The following is a 10,034-nucleotide window of genomic DNA, read 5'->3' on the forward strand; positions in this document are numbered from 1 at the left end:
CCAATCAAGAGCAGTTTTCCTGATGAAGTCACTGGTGGTGTTTTATCAAAAGTGAAAAGAAAATTAGGCTTACTAGAAGTTTCCAAAATGGCAAGTGTATCTGAAGAATTTTAAAAAAATGCACTTCAAACAAAAACATTTAGGCTACTGATTGTGATCCACATACATATTCCATTATCAATTAAATTATATTCTATTAAACTTGTATGTGTGTTTGGTCATTCTGACCAGTTCTGTAATCTCCATGTAACCATGAAACTACATAAACTACTGAAATGTTCTAAATATAGAAAGTGTATCATCATGAGTTTTAGCAAATGTTTATGTAAAAGTTACAAGCCATTTATTAACTGAAATTATATTTCAAGTAATTCTGTGTAAAGTGTGATTTTTCATGCTAAGAATAAAATTAATTGTGCTCATTTCATGGTTTTTATGTTTAATTTACCTTACTTATAATACCATCTTAATGAATATCATTTTTTTTATTTTTCATAGAACTTTAAACTTGCTCTCTGATCTTCACCACCATAACACCAACTGTAATGAAAGTAGTGAAACAAATGTTGGACATACAAAATAATTGCAGATTGTGAAAATGCAATAACAATTTTTATTTTAGCACAGTCTCAGTTTTCTAAACATTTCCTGATTGGCTGCTTTTGATTTTATTATTTTACAATGCCTTTCTAACCCAATATAATGATGTAATTGTCAAATATACACAGTAGTAAAACTTAACCAACGGACTGAAATACAAAGTGTACAACGGCACTGAACATCTTCAACATCCAGATCCCTTCTTCCACCTCTTGTGGAGCAGATTGATTTTTTGTTCAAAACTGAACTATTTGTCTCTTATTTAAGTTTCTGCCAGGACCTTGGCCTTGAAGATCCTGTACCCTATTCACCATCTGAGACTTCAGCCTTGAACAGGGTCTTTCCATATGTCTCCAGTTCAGAGTCTGTACACTGGGTTCCACTGGTTATACTTTTTGGGAATATACAGTCTGCCATTCTTCCCTTTGGTCTTCATATTTAGGTGAAGCTGACTGAGTTCAGTATGTCACAAATTTACATTGCTTTTTCCATCAATCAGCCCACCACACTATGTTTTATTACCACCTCTGCCTGTTACCTTTCTCTGAGTCATCTGAGGAAGGTTGATACTTCCATTTGGTTGTACTGTTTTCATTGCCAAACATCTTTTGAACCATTATTTCATTCCCAGTTATACAGATGGTTTAAAATCAGTTAAGTCTATTGGATCTGCCATGGTTTGTTGCAGCTAGGTGGTTTTGTACAATATCCTCTCTACAGTTTCTGTGTTCACTGTCAAGTTATATGGCATTTCTTTTGTTCTGGATGATATCAAAGCTACACAGTACACTTACCGTTCTATTTATACCAACTCTCTTCACTCTCTACTGGTCAGAGAATTGCTTTGTGTTAATTCTCACCTTATTTTCGCAATATTCAACACTGACTGGCTTATTTTTCTTCTATCTTCTATTCACATCCAGTTTTTCTGGATAACTGGCCATGTTGGTATTCACAGGAACGAGTTTGCTGACATTAAGTTGGTCTGTTCTGGTGCTGTCACTGCTTTGATTGTTCTGTATATGGACTACAGTACTGTATTCAAGGCTCAGCTTCTATTTCCCGTATATTAGGATTGTTTCCTGTATACTAATATCACCTATATTTCTATTCATTTTTTTATTTCCCGTATATTAGTTTTTGTTACCTGTATATTAATATCACCTATATTTTTATTAATTTTTCTATTTCCCATATATTAGTATTGTTTCCTATATATTTCTTTACATTATCATTTTCTGTAATTCCCATTCCTTTTTATTTTTTTTTATTTTTCTATTCTGTGAAACCTGTTTTAACATTTTTTTAACTATTGTCACTGCCATCTTTCATGTAATTCACACATTTTTTTATGTACATCTAAACATGACAGGAATGTCTTCTGTTATTATTGACATAAATGACATCAACACCTGTACTTGTAATGTGCCCTACTAATCATTGCTCTTTATTATCCTAAAAAAGAATAGTCAATCGAGTTAAGATATTTTATGTCACCTTTATTGGGTTATATGTTGTACTGATAAAGATTTGAGCACTCATTCAGTTTCACACGTACATAAACAGTCAAAGGATTGTTAGGCTAGTTTGGCCTGCTTGAAATGAATAGTGTATTTTGTTCAGTTTAAATTCTTGCTCTTGCTCAATATGTTACTTATTGATATTTCTTTTCCAAAAGTTTAGTGATGCATTTGAAAGCCACGCTGTGTAACATTGAATAGATTCAAAATAGTTATTGGTATCTGAATAGACCTATTTGCCTAAAGGTTCCATCAGTCTATAGAAATACAGAGATAAAAGTTACAGTTTTGTAAATCACCTTTTGAGTATATGTATAAAGATTGGCTCTGCTTACTGTTAATAGGAAGATTTTGAAATTTTCATGAAACATTAAGAACAAGTTATGAAGTACTTTATAAAAATGATAAACGTATTATGAGATGGACTTAAAAATTGAAATAACTTTATTTTAACTAAACATTTTAGTAAACTGAAAACATTGTAGATCTACATGTTGCATTCTTTGGGATTAAGAAGCTTTATGGCTGTCAGGTATTTACAGTGTTAAAGAGTATAATGTGTGCGTGGTAGAAGGAACACTCTAAATGTCCCTCTGGTGTTAATATATATAATAAACAGTTTGTGTCATGCTTCTTTGTTTTAATAGTAATGGTCTACAATTTATATCATTGTTTTGTAACAAAACTATCAATTGATATTGTTAGGTCAACTATGGTATTTATGTTGTGAATGTTTAATATACATATTGGTTTGTTTTTTATTCTTGTTAACTTTGGTGATACAACAAAGCAATTTAATTCAGAAATTATTTAGATTTAGAATTGATATTTTGTCTTTATTGAGCTTAGAGTAAGTTATTGCACAGTACATTTGTAAGCTTAATTATAAAACAAATAATACCCTAGGCTCACTTATTGCACCATGATAAGTTAAATTGCATTTTATTTATATTTTTTCAGTTGTTTATTAACATTGAGGTATAGACAAAAGTAAGATAAAAGTTACCAAGGGTTTCAGTGGAGTAGTGTTTCAACTAAGCCTTTGTTACAATAGTGTTTTACACCCAATGCTTATATTTAGGCCATTAAATACACCTTCCATTACTAATGTTAAGATCAGATGATAGCTAGTTGTGTCTAAGTGTGAATGTAAAGTACATAATTCCCTCCAGTCTTACACTGTTAAATTAGGGATAGCTAGCTGACTTCCATCTAGTTTTACACTGTTAAATTAGGGATGGCTAGTGCAGATAGCCCTCGTGCATGAAATTCAAAAACAAACAAATAAACATAATTAAAGATGTATTAACTGTGGAAACTCTACTAAGTAAAGTAGTTACATATATTTTTCGATATCACATCTTCCAATTATTTTAGTTTTGTCACAGAGTCCATCAGTCTCCTTTCACTAAAACTGATTTCTTATTATTACTTTCTGACTTATGGTGTACAATTCCTTCTTCTTGTAATTTTTGTTAGTTAATTTACATATAACTGTTTACTTTATTTTGGTGCACTGGAATTTTTCTTGTAGAATTTTTGTAGTTATATTTTCTTATTACTTCTAGATCTTTTCATGACATGGGACTGGGCAACCTACTTTCATGACTATGGACAATAAAATAGTAATTATTGAAGGGTAAACCCACAAGTTGCTGTAGTTCTGCTTGAAAAGTAAGTGGAACATAAAAGTAATCAAAGTTAATTTTAAACATCACTATTATACTGTTTAATTATAAATTGTTAGTCTTTCCAATAATTATTATGCATGTTTTGATTTTTAAAAAAGGAAAATGAAAACATATAGCCACCTTAAAAGTTGTATGTTTAGTTACCTAGTCATATGTTGCCCTTAAGATACCTGATACTATTGATGTCTTACTCCAAGACATGTCCTGCAAGATGTCAAGTTTCATTTTTTTAAATTAAAAGTTAAGTCTTATTTAGTTTCTCAACTAGCCTTTGACGGGTGTAAATACAAATTTAGAAAGAATGAAGGTAAGATGATAAATAGGTGTAGACTGTGAATAAATAACGTTTTATTTTTTCTTTCTTTAATGTTAGTTTATTTTTAGTATTGGTTAAATTGTTTGATATATGTATATATATATTTGTTTACGAGGATTATTTTGCATTGTTATCTTAAGATATGTGTTTAGAACAAAACTAAACCTCCTAAGCTAGCTGAATCTTGTGTTTTGGATTATAGCACAAAATTTGCTTGCATTGAGGGTGCCATGACAGATGAATTAATACCTTCTAATCATAATAAGTATGGTGATATGTTAGATGTACATAATATTCATTTCTTGTTTAATTTTTATTTGAACTATATAGGTATTTTGTTTTGATCAGAAGTTGGAAACAGTTCTGGACTTTATTACCAAAAAGTTTCTCTCCGTAGATGTTTTTTATCATAGTAATATATTAAACATAACTTGAGAATTCTCTGATGTCGAGAAACCCACTTGTTGGAAATTTACATGCAAAAACGGCTCGTTTGGGTTGAGAAAATATTTTACATAGAAGGTCGAAACGTTGTTCGCTCTTCTACATAAAATATTTTCTCAACCCAAACGGAGCCGTTTTTGCATATAAATTTGTGAATTCTCTGTATTGATACCATAATTATTAATGAATCAGTTTTAACTGTCTAGAGTTTAATAATAGTTGAATGTCTGTTGTGTAGTCAGTTAATCATACATGCATACAATTTGCACATATTCACAAGATGATAGGTTCCAATGCTTTAAATTAAATAAATATTCTTAGATTTTCATCTCCACGTGTAATGTGAGAGTAATAAAACATTGAATACAAAGTAGATAAATATTATCAATATATTATTTTTGTAAGGTAGATAGAAATAAAATCTTAAATTTATGGTATAATGTTTATAACTAAAATTCTATTTTACATTTTGAAGTTAATAATCATGAATGTGTTAGTTAATTTAGCCATAATTAGTTTCATTTAGTAGAAAACCACTTAAATTCAGAATGTTTGTTTATTCATATATATAACACTGCTTACCACAATTTTGCACAATTGATACTTTCTTGCATATAAATACAATAATTTTCCTTAACCTTTTTTTTATGTGTGTCTAGGCTTTTTTATAATGAAAGAACACCTCATATCTGTTAAAGCATGTCTTGTTAGTTGGCATAACTAAGAATATAGATACTTGTAGGAATATCATGAAGTATATATTTTGTATAGGTTGATCTGAAAGTAATTTTGAAAATTTTATATTTAAGGTTGTTCTATGTGTAAGCTTCTTTATAATAGAAGTTATATATGGTTTTAACTATCAGCTTTGAGTTGTACTTATGAGATAAAATTCATGTTTTTTGTTTATGTGTTGAAATATCCTTAAGTCATTGAATCAAAGTAATTTTTTTAGAAATATGTAAAGCATATAAGTGTTTGAGTAATTTTGCACAGTAAGTATATGTGTTTAGAAGTTACACTGTGCACAAAAGCTTCTCCACTACAATAAAAATACAAGTGTTCATGAGTAGTTTGTAGATCCTGATTCTAAAAATTGTTGAATATTACTGATCACCTCTAGTTTTTGAGCTATGTTAGGTTTATTCTAAATATTCTTATATATTGTGAAAATAACTCTCTCTGATAACTTTATTTATTTATTGAAAATTGCATTTAAGAATGTTCAAAAACAACATTTAATTATATACTGACAATACACTTAAGCTATGTTTAAAACTTTCATCATGGTATTATTTTTTATTTCTTTTTTACAAAATACTTGACTTACTTGTTGTATCTTTTATGTATGTTGTCAGTTTCATGCTACAAGAATCAACAGTAATCTTCCGTCATCACAGGATTCCACTGTCTTTCTTGATGTTACTGTTCTATTATAGACATAACTTAAGGGAAGTGCTCACCAAGATTATTGCTCACTGCACCTAGATCATTTGATAAGAAACTTAATAAAAGTGTGAGAAGTGTAACTTTAGTGACATCTTGGACCCAGTTTTCCTCTTCTTCTCAGGGATATCATCAATCATCACAACATACTTTTCATTTCTGTAAATTCCTAAGAAAATTTTAACAACTAGTTTGAGTGATTTCCTCGCAGTAAGTTCTTTCTGACTGAGTAATGTTTCAAAATCACCGTTCATCAGCACTTCCCAAATCTGTGGCCCAACAAAAATACGACCTTTTAGTTTTTACTTCACTAAATTTTTGAAACTTATAAGACAGATGGAGTGAGGGAAGAAACATATCTTGATGATTCACTGAAAGTTGGAACTCAACTTTCTGTTTTCCTGGAACGTAATTCTCTCACTGGTCTTTCCTTTTTTTTAAATGAATTTTATGATATCGGCTATCCCAGACAGACAAAAAGCTACAGTGTTTGGTATACTCACTTTATAGACTTAGCAGTAGTGGATATTTGATTGTTTCAGGAATAAGCTGCATGTTCCACTATGTTCACAGCATTAATAACAGGAACCAATGGCTTAGTGTTCACATTATGTAAAAGCACAGTTTTCACACTAACTTTAGATGAATTGGTAAAATGTTTTCTTTCTTGAGAGTATATTCAGTACTTGATTCTTCAATTAGTGCATCAACATTTGTTCAGAAACACAAAGTATCTTGCATGCTGTCGTGAGAAGCAAGACTTTTATGATAAATTTCATTGCCATAAATGAAATTTCCCCATGCTGTTTCAGTATAAAACAAGTCACAAATCTGATCATTTAGTTCATCTTGTGTGATCAGATGAGGCAGTTTATGCTGAGATGTCACAGGGGTAAAATTACTAAATGAAGAAAGTAAAGATGATTCATTGTCTTTTTTGCAGTATAACTTCTATTTCCCACTTTGCTGCTGGATGTGACACAAGAAAATCATCCCCATGAGGTACTGGTTTCATCACAGATGCAATCTCTGGATATTTAGTGTATTGTTTAGTTTTGTCTGAATATCCAGAAATATTAATGCAAAAATAACAGTAAGTTATTTATTTATTATAATATTTAAAAAAAAATTTTTAAACATCCAACAAGGGTATTTTGGGGCCTATTAGGCCCCAGATCAAAAAAACATAAAAATGACTTTATTTATTTCCTGAATAATTCTAGAACAGGCCTGGGCAACCGAAAAAAGCAAATTATAGTAAAAATATATTAATTTTACAACTTCTTTTCAAAAGATGGATATTTAGGATAATAACTCTACTCCAACAATAATTTTAGACAGTCCTGATTATTGCTTAGTTTGCCCACGCCTGTTCTAGAACATTCTAGAAACTTTACAGAAGTATTTAGAATAATCTAGAATATTCTTGAAGCTTCTAGAATATTCTAGAAGAATCCACAAATCCTATATGTATAGGAGCTGAAATCTTCAAACCATGTCAAAAATGATATCTCTTGATGAAGTTGTACATTTACTGACAAAACCATCCGACGATGAAAGTGAACATGATAATGTCGAAGACTACTCTGAAAGTTGTGAGGATGATCCTTCTGAAGCCGAAAATGATGAACAACTCGCGTCGTACCCTTCTGAAAGTGAAGAAAGTAATCAAGAAGATCTTACTACGATGCCAGTGAACGAACTTTTTTCCAAAGATAAGTATTTTAGTTATTCAACAACACCTTCAAGGATCAACAGAAGAACCGCAGCTCTCAATATATTCAATGGGAACCTGCTCCAAGAGTCTCTACACCATTCGAAACATTCAAAATTTTCATTTCTGATAATATGATGGAACAGATCATTCACTCAACAAACACCGTCATGAAAGAACCAATTTTTGAAGAAGACCTCTGGAAATGGATCGCAGCTAATCTTTTCCTTGGAATAAGCAAATCCAAAAATGCATCGATAGACGAAATGTTTTCAATTGAATTCGGTTTGCCATTTTTGCGAAAACTGATTACACAAGACAAATTCAAAAAAATGTGCTTAAAAATCAGATTTGACATCCACTCTCAAAGATATAGAGAAATCAAAGATGCCGCCATCTCTGGAGTCTGGAATTTTTCATTGAAAATTGCGAAAACAGTTACAACCCAAGCGAATACTTGACAGTGGATGAACAACTATGTAACTTCAAAGGAAGAGTTGGCTTCAGAACATACATTCCAACAAAGCCAGGCAAATACGGAATAAAGATTTGGTGCCTAACAGATGCAAAGACAAGTTACCTCCTCAATGCTCAAATTTATACTGGAAAGGTTGGAAATACGACAGAAACAAATCAAGGAGAAAGAATAGTCAGAGAACTGAGTCAGCCATTTCTTGGAAAAGGAAGGGCAATAACGACAGATAATTTCTTCACAACAATGACACTTGCCAAGTACCTACGAACAAAAAGAACAGGCCTTGTTGGAACCTTACGGAAATCAAGAACATTCCTGCCTCCTGAAATAAATGCAAAATCTAGAGAGTTATCACCAAAGTTTTTCTACCATGACGACATCACTCTTCTCAGGCACTCAGACAAACGAGGAAAATATGTGCTACTACTGAGTTCTCAGCATCAGTCTGGTGAAGTAGAAGAGAATGGAAAGCCCGAAATCGTCAATCTTTACAATGCAACAAAGGCAGATGTCGACACTCTCGATCAACTTGTGAGATATTATACAACAAAGAGGCGATCAAAGCGCTGGTCAGTCTGCATATTCTATAACATTCTAGATCTTGCTGCGTACAATGTTTTCGTTCTATACTCGACAAAACATCCAGAATTTCTTCGTCAACATAAATCAAGAGCCAAAAGAGAATTTATACGGCAATTGGTGCTTGAAATCAAAGAAATTTACTGCAAAGATAATGACAAAACAACCTCATGTGAACCGCCTGCAAAGAGGGCAAAAAGAGGACGATGCCATTTGTGCGGCAGATCAAAAGATAGACAGTCGAAAATTGTTTGCTCAAATTGTAAAAAAAAATGTTTGTCAGAGCCATTCTAAAGTTGTTTGTAATGAATGTTGCTAAATCACTGTTTCTATTGGAAAAATATATGGGGCCTGATAGGCCCCAAAATCAGTTTAGTGGATGTAAATATTTTTTTCGTAGGAGTGTTAATATCTATCCAATTTTTTTTCTTATAATGTATTGCAGGAAAACATTCATTATAAAAATAATAACATATATATGTATTGTTACCTACAGCTGTGATTGGACATTTACTTAGTAGAATTCAACCAATAAAATTATACTATAAGAGTATCTGAGCAACGTTAATGTTTGGAAAAGAATTTCAGAAATTTAGTCAATTACTAAGAGGCTTGTTCGTTTTGTTTGTTTTTTGGAATTTCGCACAAAGCGACTTGAGGGCTATCTGTACTAGCCACTAAGAAGCCTACCAAATCTTGATATTTCATCTTATAAAGAGACAAGTAAGATATTATGACAGAAGTATCATTAAGAAGGATTTTTTTGCTTAATTATATTTTCTGTCAAAACCCAAACTCAAATGTATGAAAAATATATTTTATCACTTAAAAATGTGAAAAACATATACTATTATAACCAGAAACGAAATTGTAAGCAGTTCCTTGTACACCACTTGTTTCCAACCGAAAACTCTCAGTCACTGTGCTTCTGTTAATTTCGATTGGAGGGGCTAAAGCGGTACGATTGTATCTGTAGGAGATAAAATCATAGTGTAAAACTTATACAGGTGATATTTTAATGGTTATGTTGGTATTTCTTACAGTTTTATTTAATTTTTTATTCAGTTTATTTAGCACCACAACACATTATTAACTGTCCTTCTGGATACACGTTAAGGAAAATCATGGACGTAAGTTATGAATAAGGATATACTTTGGTTTTCATTCTTTTCATCTTTTCATGTAAAAATTTGAGGGACATAATCTGTTTTGTAGAGATATGTCTTTACAGTAATTAAATGAGTAAACT

General features: G+C 31.3%; 1 long non-coding RNA gene across 1 annotated transcript in view; it reads left to right on the forward strand.

Annotated features, from left to right (window-relative positions):
• Positions 1-9,787, forward strand: part of LOC143236648 (uncharacterized) — a 76,916-nt gene extending 67,129 nt beyond the window's left edge. The window contains exon 2 of the long non-coding RNA XR_013019641.1: positions 9,082-9,787. This is a non-coding gene — a long non-coding RNA (uncharacterized LOC143236648). The remainder of the gene's footprint in view (positions 1-9,081) is intronic.
• Positions 9,788-10,034: the final 247 nt, after the last annotated feature.

The sequence above is a fragment of the Tachypleus tridentatus genome, chromosome 13 (assembly GCF_004210375.1).
Source record: "Tachypleus tridentatus isolate NWPU-2018 chromosome 13, ASM421037v1, whole genome shotgun sequence".
Lineage (NCBI taxonomy): Eukaryota > Metazoa > Arthropoda > Merostomata > Xiphosura > Limulidae > Tachypleus > Tachypleus tridentatus.